This window comes from Dendrobates tinctorius, unplaced genomic scaffold (genome assembly GCF_039654945.1).
Source record: "Dendrobates tinctorius isolate UK_male_01 unplaced genomic scaffold, ASM3965494v1 ptg000516l, whole genome shotgun sequence".
Classification (NCBI taxonomy): domain Eukaryota; kingdom Metazoa; phylum Chordata; class Amphibia; order Anura; family Dendrobatidae; genus Dendrobates; species Dendrobates tinctorius.
Window position 1 is genome coordinate 546,517 of NW_027362175.1, and position 12,983 is coordinate 559,499.

The following is a 12,983-nucleotide window of genomic DNA, read 5'->3' on the forward strand; positions in this document are numbered from 1 at the left end:
AAACTCTCCACAAGTGACCCCATTTTGGACACTAGACCCCCCACGGAACTTATCTAGATGTGTCGTGAGCACTTTGAACCCCCAAGTGCTTCACAGAAGTTTATAACGCTCGGACGTGAAAATAAAAAAATCATTTTTTTCCACAAAAATGATATTTTTGCCCCCAATTTTTTATTTTCCTAAGGGTAACAGGAGAAATTGGACCCCAAAAATTGTTTTGCAATTTGTCCTGAGTAGGCTGATTCCCTACATGTGGGGGTAAAACACTGTTTGGGCGCATGGCAGAGCTTGGAAGGGAAGGAGCACCATTTGACTTTTTCAACTCAGAATTGCCTGGAATTGAGATCAGACGCCATGTTGCATTTGGAGAGCCCCTGATGTGCCCAAACAGTGGAAACCCCCAATTCTAACTCCAACCCGAACCCCAACACACCCCTAACCCTAATCTCAGCCCTAGCCCTAGCCCTAATGGAAAAATGGAAATAAATACATTTTTTTTATTTTATTATTTTTCCCTAACTAAGGGGGTGATAACGGGGGGTTTGATTTACTATTTATGGCATTTTTTATATTTGGCAGCTGTCGCACGCTAAAAGACGCTTTTTATTGTAAAAATAGTTTTTGCATCACCACTTATTGAGAGCTATAATTTTTCCGTATTTTGACCCACCGAGTCATGTGAGGTCTTATTTTTTGCGGGACGAGTTGACGTTTTTATTGGTACCATTTTCGGGCATGTGACATTTTTTGATCACTTTTTATTCTGATTTTTGGAGGCAGAATGAACAAAAACCAGCGTTTCATGAATTTCTTTTGGGGGGGTGCGTTTACACCGTTCCGCGTGCGGTAAAATTGATAAAGCGGTTTTATTCTTCGGGTCAGAACGGTTACAGCGATACCTCATTTAGGTCGTTTTTTTATGTTTTGTCGGTTTTATGCAATGAAAACTATTTTATATAAAAAATAATTGTTTTTGCATCGCTTTATTCTGCGAGCTATAACTTTTTTATTTTTCGCTGATGATGCTGTGTGGTGGCTCGTTTTTTGCAGGACAAGATGACGTTTTCAGCGGTACCATGGATATTTATATGCGTCTTTTTGATCGCGCGTTATTATACTTTTTGTTTGGCGGTTTGATAATAAATCATTATTTTTTGCTTCGTTTTTATTTTTTAAGGGGTTCGCTAAAGGGGTTAACTAATGGGACAGTTTTATAGGGCGGGTCGTTACGGACGCGGCGATACCTAATATGTGTACTTTTTTTTTTTATTTCCAATAAATGGATTTATTTGGGGGAATATTTTTTTTTTTTCTAATTTATTTGGCGATTTTTTTTTTTTTAAATTATTTTAACACTTTTTTTTTTTTTTTTTACTTTATTAAATAGTCCCAAGTGGGACTTCACTGTCCTGTGATAGATCGCTGATCTGTCACATCACAGATCAGCGATCTGTCACAGGCAGTGCAGAAGGCTTCCTCATGCCTGCGCTTTGCAGGCACTGAGGAAGCCAGCTTCCTGCAGGCCCCCGTCGCCATCTTGGATTCGGGGGCCTGCAGGAAAGGAGCCCCCCGCAGCAGCACTGCATATTGCGCTGCCGTGGGGGGGCTCAAGGAAGCACGGAGGGAGCCCCCTCCCTGCCGATGCTTCCCTTTAACCCCCGGTACACCGCGATCATGTTTGATCGCGGTGTGCAAGGGGTTAACGTGTCGGGGGCGGTCCGTGACCGCCCCTGACACATTGTGCTGGGTGTCAGCTGTGATAATCAGCTGACACCCGGCCGCGATCAGCGGCGCTCACCACGTGGGCGCCGCTGATCGCGGTAGACGTACTATCCCGTCCATGGGCATAGGGGCCTGGGTCCCATGGACGGGATAGTACGTCTGATGTCAGGAAGGGGTTAAAGGGCTTGTCCAGGTTTGTGCTGAGTCTGCAGTCATTCTTTGTGACTGCAGACTTCTGAATTCTCACAGTGCTCACTGAACGCTGTTAGGATTCTCTCATGCCAGTGATTTACATACATGCAGTCACATGCTGACTAGATGTGTGGCCTCACTCAATGAAAATGATCTGAGCGAGGCCAGGCACGTCTAGTCGGAATGTGGCCAGAAGTATACAAATCACATACTTGTGCTGACATGACCATGTACTCTTGCCATCGGTAAGGGAGAATCCTAAAAGTGTGCAGTGCATTTGTTGTGAGAAATCAGAAGCCTGCATTGTCAGGATTCAGCTCTGCAGGTTCCAGTGGTCATCACATGGACACTTCAATCATATGCGACTCTCATACTTGTGGTCCTGTGACAACGAGCTTCTCTTCCTGCTTCTCTCAGGTTTTCACTAAACATTGAGAGCATTAGGGAGAGCAGCTCGCCGGTACATGACTAAAGGTCATGTCACACTAAGGCTACTTTCACACATCAGGTTTTCGGCGTCAGGCGCGATCCGGCGTCGTGCCGGAACGCTGGATCCGGCAAATGTTTAGTAAAACCGGATGTGACGGATCCGGTTTTCTGCCGGATCCGTCTTTTTCTTGACAGACAAAACCGGATCCGTCTCATCCGGTTCATCCGTTTTTCTATCCGTTTTTCGACGGATTACGCCGGATCCGGTTTTTAAAATTGACCCTTGTGGCCTTCCGAACGGGATTGGCTACTGGAAAACTATATATAGCATGTTCCTACAGCCCTTCTTTGACAGGTTGTAGAGGAGAAAGTGCAGGTTGGAGAGAAGAGCAAGTTACTGGCGAAGATGGATGTTGTCATTGGAAATATTTTGAAGAATTTGGCGGATTTTACAGCGGAGGCAAATCGTTTGAGGGTGATTGTTCTGGAGAAGGAGAGAGCGAGACAGCAGCGCATCTGGCATCGTAGACAACGTTTGTGGATCCACCCCATCACAGCCAAGAGAATGACGCGTGGGGTCTATTCTACACTATGCATGGACCTTCGACGAAACCCGGATAAATTTTTTGGATATGTTAGGATGAAAATGGAGAATTTTGATTACTTGGTGGAGCGCATTGCACACCTCATAAGAAAAGCGGACACCTATTGCCGCTTCTCCGTTTCACCCGCAGAGCGTCTGATGGTGACTTTAAGGTAAGCCACATTTATTGGATATGATCGCATCAGAGCACACTTTCACTGCAATCTTGTTGGTGGTAATTTGTATCTCCAAGTGTTAGGTCAGTTTTGGTATGTAATGCTGTGATTTAAAACTAATTTATTGTTTGTTAATTCCCCACAGATTTCTTGCAACTGGAGAATCCCTTTCGTCACTGCATTTCCAGTACAGACTCGGGATTTCCACCATATCTGGAATTGTGAAGTACACATGCCGTGCACTGTGGGACTCCTTAGCTGAAGAGTTTTTACCAGAGCCCACAACAGAGAGGTGGATTGAAATTGCTGACAAGTTTCAACAGATATGTCAGTTTCCAAACTGCTTGGGCGCTGTGGACGGGAAACATATCCGCATTGTAAAGCCAGCTGGATCTGGATCGGAATATTTCAATTACAAGAAATATTTTTCAATTGTCCTCATGGCCATCGCTGACGCGGAATACAAATTTATTGCGGTTGATATTGGGGCCTATGGCCGCTCCAATGACTCTCAAGTTTTCAAACTGTCTGCCATGGGGCGTAAACTGTATGGAAACACCTTCCAGTTCCCACCACCTAGACCGCTGCCGCAAACATCTGGTCCACCTATGCCATTTGTCTGTGTAGGGGATGAAGCCTTCCAGCTGTCAGAACACCTTTTGAAACCGTACTCTAGCAGAGGATTGACAAGACCAAAACGCATTTTTAATTACCGCCTCACAAGAGCAAGAAGAATGGTTGAATGTACCTTTGGTATTCTGACAGCCAAATGGCGGGTCCTATTGACTGCGATCAACCTCAAGACAGAAACTGTGGACGAGGTGATCAAAGCGTGCGTGGTACTCCACAATTTTGTTATATGCAAGGAACCCATTTCCATTGAGGACACCTCTGAAGAAACCACCTTGCAAGATTACCATGACATTACCACTAGAAGTTCTGTGACGGTTTCAGTAATGAGGGACAATTTTGCACTATACTTTGTCACCTCAAGGCAGAGTACACTGGCAGGATGACAGAGTGTAAAAGATTTGTGCCCTAACCAAACTTGTGTACCTTCTGTACCAACAGTATATACCTTTGCCAACCAAAGTTGGCTATCTTGTCATGGTCTCTATTTTTAGCTTTAGGCCACAGGTGTGTACCTGGTTGTGTTTTATGCAAAGTATTTCACCTTTTAACAAAAGTTGTGTACATTGTTATGAAATCACCAACAATAGACACAACTTTTTAGGTGAAATACTTTGCTTCAAACACAACCAGGAACACAACTGTGGCAAAAAGCTAAAATTTACCCACAGTTATATACCTAGTTTTGAATACCATTTCACCTTTTAAATACCCTGTATTTAACCTTTTTCGCCGCAGAAAGAAATGACAGACAACCAGTGTAAAATAATTTAACTTTTATTGAAAAATGTTTTTTTTAGTAAACTTTTTTAAAATTTTAATAAACATGTTTAATAAAAATTTGAAACTATAAAACTGAAACCATAAAACTGGTCATTTTTATTTAAATACACACATTATAATTCTGTGTAGTGTGTGGTGGAAATACTGCTGTAGGGGCTGCGGGACACTTCGACACTGGGAGTGTGGAGAGAGGACTGGGATCGTGGTGGGGAAGGAACAGTTAGAGGTGAAGGTGTGGAAAAAACTACAGAATGGGTGGATATGTGGGAAGCAGAAGAGGTGGTGGGTGGTGGAGTGGAGGGTTGGGCAGGGACTGTAGGAGCAGATGATGTTGATGGCAAGTTGTATGGGGAAGGAGTTTGGTACGGGGCAGGTTGCTGGAAGTGGGGAGATGTCTGGTACGGGGCAGGTTGCTGGAAGTGGGGAGATGTCTGGTACGGGGCAGGTTGCTGGAAGTGGGGAGATGTCTGGTACTGGGGAGGTTGCTGGTACTGGGGAGTTTGCAGGTACTGTGGAGGTTGCTGGTACTGGTGAGGTGGCTGGTGCTGGGGAGGTGGCTGGTGCTGGGGAGGTGGCTGGTGCTGGGGAGGTGGATGGTGCTGGGGAGGTGGATGGTGCTGGGGAGGTGGATGGTGCTGGGGAGGTGGATGGTGCTGGGGAGGTGGATGGTGCTGGGGAGGTGGATGGTATGTAATAGGAGGATGGAAAGTGGCTGGAGGTGGATGGTATGTAATAGGAGGGGGAGGATGGAAAGTGGCTGGAGGGGGTGTAGATGTAATAGGAGGGGGAGGATGGAAAGTGGCTGGAGGGGGTGTAGATGTAATAGGAGGGGGAGGATGGAAAGTGGCTGGAGGGGGTGCAGGTGGAGGAACTACTGTGGTGGGAGGAGGAGGAGGTTGGGAGGTAACTTGCTGGAGAGCAGCGTGGCATGAATGCATTACATGCATCTGCTGGGCAGGAGAGAGCGTTTCCATGCGCTCCACAACAGACCTGAAAAAGGTGTGGTTTGGCGAAGATCTTGCTTCTGAATGCATGGTTTGCAGAAGTGTCTTCACCTCCAGAATGCTGGAGTTGATCTGCTGATAGCCTGCGGAGATTTGCTCTGACAAGACTTTTAGACAGTTCTGGAAAGATGCATTCAGATGCAAGAACTCTGGCGCATAAGTCTTTTCCTGACCCCTCTGCCGCTGCCGCCCAGTACCCGCAGGTGTACTAGAGGTGGCAGGGGCAGAAGGGTGGGGTAAAGGGAAAGCGATCTCCTCACCAGCAGCTTCATGTAATGTAGGCGGCCACGATGCTCCTGTGCTGGTGGATGGGACAGATTGGTCGAATGTGTTGGAAGGCTGGGAAGGTGCAGATGTACCGGGGCGGTCGAAGTGTCCCTCGGTGCCGGTCTCCTCAGGGATCGCCTCAGAAGGGTCCAATCGTGCCGGCTCCCGAGTGCTGCTCACCGTGCTGTGGAATAAAGAGAAAAAAAAACAATTAAAATACTGACATGGTATGGCCCTGGCTGAAAAAAAATTTTACATCTAACATTTTTTTTCACATGTGGTGTGTAATATTTACCTTCTGGTGACCATTGTTTCCCGGAGGAACGACAGGGCTTCTGCGTACTTGTACTTGCTCCTGCGTCCTCCAGATCCACTCGGGGCCCGCATCTCTTTATTGAACTCCTTCTTGAAACGATCTCTCACAGACCGCCACCGATTCACAATTCTGTTCCCTGAAACGAGAAAGGAGTGGTTAGTATACAACATCAGTGTTTCCCAAACTCCAGTCCTCATGGTCCCCAGGGGTCATGTTTTCAGGATTTCCATAGTAAATAGAAATCCTGAACACATGATCCGTGGGGACCACGAGGACTGGAGTTCGGGAAACACTGGTTTAAATCAAGCAACCGGTACTGTATATACTTACGCTCTGTAATCTGGGCCCGAACATCGAGGTCCTCCCAGCGGCCCACAAGGAGCGAACAGATTTCCTCCCAGAGTCGTCGGGTAACGATCAGGTCAGCGTGGCGGCGGTCAGCCATATTCCAGAGCGGCTCCCTTTCTCTGATGAGATCGATGAGGCGGTCCACATCAATCCCTCCATCCTCAACGTCAGAGTCGGGAGCACGCTGTGAAGGCTGTTAAAGAAAAAGACAAAAATAACATAATTAGCCTCCACAAAAGAAATGAAATAAAAAGTGCAAAAAAACAAAGCAAAAATATTTATACTTACACGCTGGTGACCGCCGCGTTGCTGTCGCCGACGACCCTGGGAGGCACTGCGAGCACCTCTTGGCCAAGCACCAGATTGGGAAGACTAGAGAAGAAAACAAAAAAAGTTATGTCTTTGGATGTAGGCATTTGTTTGCTGTGTGGTCTGCAGAACATTGTTTTCTATGTGTTGTGTGTAGTGTGATGTTGTGTTTCTGCGTTTGATGCAAAAAACTTACCAATTGTGAGCCCACTCCAGGTGTCTGTCCACCCCTTCCTTCTTCTTCTGGGAGCTCCTCTTCATCTTGTGATTCCTGTTTTGAAATAAAAGGCCATGAATAGACATATATTACAGAGAAGATGGATTTTGGAAATAAAAACTTACCGTCAAACGCTGACGATGCGAGGGAGGGCTCCCAGAAGATGATGTGCTGTCTTCCTGGTGGCCACACTCCATGCCTGTGGGTGGTGTTCCAGCTGCTGCCATTGCTGCTGCTGCTGCTGCTGCATCTATTGGGCGGCTGTTGAATAAAGAGAAACAAAGGGCCAATGAATATCTTGATATTCAATAGCCCTAGTTTGGAGGAATGGGTGATTTGATAATTACCGTCTCTCATCTGCTGCTGGACTCCCCTCCCGTTGTTCAGCATGCTGCTCCAATTGGGGTGGTGCTGATGGTGCTGCTGCAGATGTCTCCTGCCTTCTCCTGCGCCTGGTTGCTGTCTTGGGTGGCATGTTGGGTGTGGCTGTGGGTCCCACTGTCTTGCTTTTATATATGTCTTGTGGGCAGAGCTACTGAGCATGCTCAGACCAAAAAACCGGATCTGGCCGCCGGATCAGGCTTTCGCCGGATCCGGCGCATTGCGGCGCTCATAGGCTTTCATTGTGTGAAAAAGCCGGACGCGCCGGATCCGGCGTGTCCGGCTTTTTCGCCGGAGACAAAAAACGTTACAGTAGACGTTTTTTCCAGACGCCGGATCGCGACACATTGCGACACATTGCCGGATCCGGCGAAAACCGGATGAAACGCATGGCCATCCGGCGCGATCCGGCGCAAATGCAAGTCAATGGGGGGAAACCGGATCCGGCATTGCATTTCGCCGGATCCGGTTTCTGTCAAAAGCGCCGGATCGCGCCTGACGGCGAAAACCTGATGTGTGAAAGAGGCCTAAGAGATATCGCTAGCAATATCGCTATAACTGGTGACGTTATAGCGATATTGCTAGCGACATCGCTGTGTGTGATACTTACCTACGACCCGCTCCCCCGCTGGTTATCGCTGATTGCGCGAGAACGTTCAGGACTGTTTCTCGTCATCAGCTTCCTGCGGCGCTTCCTGCTGTGAAGACAAGCGACGCGTGGAGCCGGGTGGGAGGACGCATGATCGCCTGGTGTGACAGGTAAGTAGCGACCCCCGACCCAGCGATGTCGCTAGTGAGATCTGCCTGTGTGGCAGCTGACTAGTGACCACTTAGCGATGCACCAGCGATCCTGACCGCGTCATATCGCTGGTCGGGATCGCTGGTACATCGCTAAGTGTGACAGTACCTTAAGTGTGCAAATCGCATGTGTGCTGGGGGGGTGGGGGACTGCCTAGTGGTTGCTTGCTCTGTGAAAAAGTTTGGTAAATCAGTCCAAATATCTGGCACATAGTTGGCATGATGACTAGCTAATCGTCAGATATGGCTCCCCAGACTTCTTGGAAACCGCTTTTGGGGAGCAGTGTGCTCAGTTTTATGTATACAAGGAGTTTGTTTACTGCATTTTCAAGACAGAAGTTCTTCTCTTCAGAAGAGAAACATGTCTATTTCTACATAGCTGAAAACAATATGCGTTTTGTCAGAAAGAAGCTGCATTGTAAGTTCCTGACCACGGCTGCAGTCACACTGGTCTAGCTTCAATTAAATCTTCTTGTAAATGATTTTCCTGTGAATAAACTCTGCAGAAGTCCTGACTGAGCTCTGTACATGTGACTGGGACAGCTATACAGGGCAATGACCTTGTGAAATCACTTTACATGGACTTTGGGTTTTTCCTCTCTCTGCCATTAGATTGAAAATGCATTGCTTGGTTTTACAGCTTAGTCTATGTTCACACACAGTGATCTCCGCTGAGAACTACATCAGGGTTTCTCTCTGAAGTGCCAAAAACTGTATTCCGATGGGTACCTCAAAGAAGCTGGTCACTTGAATGAAGCCGACAGTCACTGCGGACACTACTAGGCCTCCGCCCTGGCAGTATTCATGTTTTTCACACATGCACAAAATCCAACAAACTATGTTTTTGACAAATGTGAATGATGTACCTTCCTGCTTCATTAATTATCACTGGGGTATTTTAGTACATATAATGGGGGTCAGCGTTCTGAATACATGAACTCAGCTCTGCAGAATCTGCGCTTCTCAGTGAGTACAGGCAAGGGGAGAACATTTCTGTGGGAATGGGGTGGCGCAAAAATGACAATTTTTATCCCATGTTCATGAAAAATATTGCTTCTGGCTTCTGTAATGTTTGTAGGGACACTTTTTTTGGCAGAGAGATTAGAGAGTAATTACATGGCCTGAGATATTTTGACTGTGTTTTGCCTTTATGCAATGAATGAATGTGCTAAGATGGAACTGCAGAAGCGAGAGTGATTAGGCTAAGGATTTGCTCACACTAGTGTATAGTTTCTCATGCGAGAGGATGCGGAGAAGATGGAGAACGTAATTTCTCCATTGTCTGAGCCCGCAGATGTCGGACCGCACTCGGATAACATCTGAGTGAAGGCGGAGGCTTCACACGTGCCCATAAATTTGTATGCGTCCGTTTGATCTGAATATCAGAGTGAGTTACGGTATGATGCATTTATTTTTTCATGTATGTAATCGCGGTGTGGAATCAGTGGCCGAAAGTCATTTAACCCTTTCATTAATGACCGGTGCCCACTTTGATGCCCATTTTTAGGCCAGTTTTATAATTTTTGTAGCTGTTTCTAAGTGTATTCACATCAGGGAACCTCGCTGCATTGTATGTTATTGGGGCAGTCCGTTCAACGTATGCGTTAAACGGACTGCACTAACGCAGCTGCTTTTTTTGGATCGCGTTATGAGATCCCGATAGCGCAGATGCTCCATCTGTGCTAGCAGTGACGGACCCTCGAACAGCATGACGGCACATCGCTAACGCATGCCGATTAGGACGTGCGTTAGTGATGCGCTGCGTTATGGCAGTCTATGGCAGCGTTAATGGGTGCGTTACATCGCGTTAATGCCGCAGTGTAACGAAGTCTTTTAGACGGACTGCCATAACGCAATCTGAACCCGGCCTTAATGTGATGCTTTTTTTTTGTTGTTAAATGTAAGAAAAACAGAAAATGAAAAATTGCCAAATAAGAAATCAGACGAATAGGAAACCAATTCCAGGCTCGTCTTATAGTATGAAGGTTGAAATGTGGAGCATTATCAACATAGAAGTTCCTAATCAATTACTAATAAGTCATTTCTGGCAGGCAGAAGTTCCACGGTAAGGCTTCTTTCACACATCCGGCTTTGTGTCTCCGGCGCCGTGCGGCGAAAAGCCGTAGGGGCGGATCCGGGATGTGCCGGAGACCCCGGATGCCTGTGTGGCCGGATACGGTGGCACCCACATTTAGAAGAGCAGCACGAGACTCACAGTCTCTGCGCATGCGCTGTGAGAAAAACCGGTCCGGCGCTGTCAAAAAACGTTGCAGCGAACGTTTTTTTGCAGACGCTGGACGGCTACTTCTTGCCGTATCCGGCAAAAACCGGATGCACCGCATACCCATCCGGCACGGTGCGGCGACAATACAACTCTATGGGACAAAACCGGATCCGGTTGTTCCAAATTTCGCCGCATCGTGCCGGATGTGTGAAAGCAGCCTAAGTGTTTATGGTCGAGCTTAGAAGTTTGCCTACTAAGAAAATGAGAACATTTCATCTCCATCTAGTTACGACAACTTGTTCTGACAAGGACTTACAGTAAACCCAATACTCAAAAAGCGCAGGTAGCTTCTATTAGGGTCCTGCTAGAAAATCAAATTACTACAAAACCTCCAATGAAGAGATTCTTCAAACACATCAGAATCTGAGCCCTGCTGTTACAGATCGGTTTTCCTAAATATGCCGACTTTGCCTCCATTTGAGCCTTTAGAGAATGCTAATTTAAGGTTTCTCGCTTAGTAGAATTTATTCCTGCTTACATACAATTCTATGAAGAGAAATTGAGAATTTTCTTATCTTCTAAGGAGTAAGTTTGCTCCTGATAGATTCCTTCTGAGACTACTTCCTGCACAGGAGCACAAGAACAATGTACAGGATGTGATTGCAATAAGAAATAAAGCATGAAACAGTAGTCATGTGACCCGACAGCAAAACAACGAACAGAGGCACGTATCAAAATCATACAACAAGCTTTGTAGTTTTAACATGATTACGATGGAGGAAGATTACAACTTGTTTTAAAAAAAAAAAAAAAAAACCCAAACACTTTTAAATGGGTTGTCTCATCATCATGCATGGGGAAACCTATAAAGCACTTGTAAATAAAAGCTACTTTGCAATTTACATGTTATTAAAAATTCTATTGTCTACTGCTCATTGCTTAGGTTATTGGCCACCACTGGACCACAGTGCTTACAAGCTCTTTCCAATATAGCTTGTAAGTGCTGCTCTATAACAGGCCAGATTGCTGGATGCTTCAGTGTCTTTGCGCTCCTCTGAGGATGCCTCTGCATGAAGCATCAGGCAGCACATAGTTCTGCCTAGTGGTGCAACAATGCTTGTTGACCGACCTGTCATTCAGCTACATTTAAAGGCAACCTGTCACCATGAAAATGCAGTCTGACCTGCAGACACTGTGTTATAGAACAGGGGGAGAGGAGTAGATTGATCTAAAGCTTTGTAAGAAAAAGATTCAGTGTAAAGTACGTTCTGGCGCTGGCCATCGTCAGTACGTAGGCCATCGTCAGTACGTAGCCCATCAATGCATGTGCACGCAGAGTTCAGTAGTGAGCACTGTGTGTCCGTGCTCCCAGTGCAAGAAAGGTTTAAAAGGCCGGCAAAACACGGCACTGAGGTCCCCAGTAATCTACCCGTGGGCCACAGAAAATGTCATCAAGGGCTGTTTCCAAGGGTTCCCTACCCCTGCTGTAAAGTATATCCAGGGGTGGACACAGATAGAAGAGGACCCCTGTGCAATAACAATACATGGACTCCTTAGGCCTGTTTCATACCTCCGTCATCGGCGGTCAGTTGAAATCCGCCAAAGGTTGAAACCAGCTGATCCATGACGGACGGATGTCAGCGGAGCACGTAGGATGAAGGATCCGTGGGAGAAGCGATGCGGCCAAATTTAAAGCGACCGCGGCGGTCGCGAATTGCATGTAGATCGCGTGAGGTGGAGCGCGATCGGGATATCGCGGGAGGTGGAGCTCGTTCAGGCTCGGGATATCGCGGGAGGGACGGGTGAGTTGGAGTGTGATGAGAGAGAGATTTTATCGGCTCCCAGAGCGGCATTTATGGGTTAATGCTGAAATTAGCGGACCGTCAAAGCAAAAAAACGTTGCAGGGTCGCTTTCATTCGCCCGGGAGCTGATAAAATCTTGGCGGATCCTTAAAAAAACTGGTGGGACGGAGGACCGCCAGTCAAGATCCGCCAATAATGTAAGTCTATGGGGGAAAAAACTGATCCGCCCCTTTTTTGGCGGATCCATTTTTCTTAAAATTTGGCGGATTTTGACTGAAGGGAAAAAACATGTGTGAAACAGGCCTTACAGAGCAATAAAATGTCCCAGCTGATTGCTGCTTTGGAGGAGGAAATGGGCCCCCTTACCACTTGGGCCCTTGTGCGGCTGCACAGGTTGCACCAATGGTATGTCCACTCCTGCCTTAAATGCTTGTAAACGTCTTATCCACTACTTGGGAATCCACCTAATTAGCTGCAACAGGGTCCCATGTAAAATGAAAATACCATATACTCACCTCCTGGACAGCACCATTCCAGCAATATCAGTGCGGTGTCTGCCGGCGCTCTCATGATGGGTTTTTGTGGATGTCCGAGTAGTGGAGACATACCTCCCAACCGTCCCAGATCTAGCGGGACAGTCCCGATTTTGACTCTCCCACCCGGGAGCTTATTTTTTCCGCCATGCACCGACCCCATCCTCGCCCTCCCAGAGAGACCCACCGGCCACCGCAGCCCCTCACTGATAAATCCCAGCAATGAAGTCGCTGGGCTGCACTGTGGCGCACACTGGATAACCCTGTC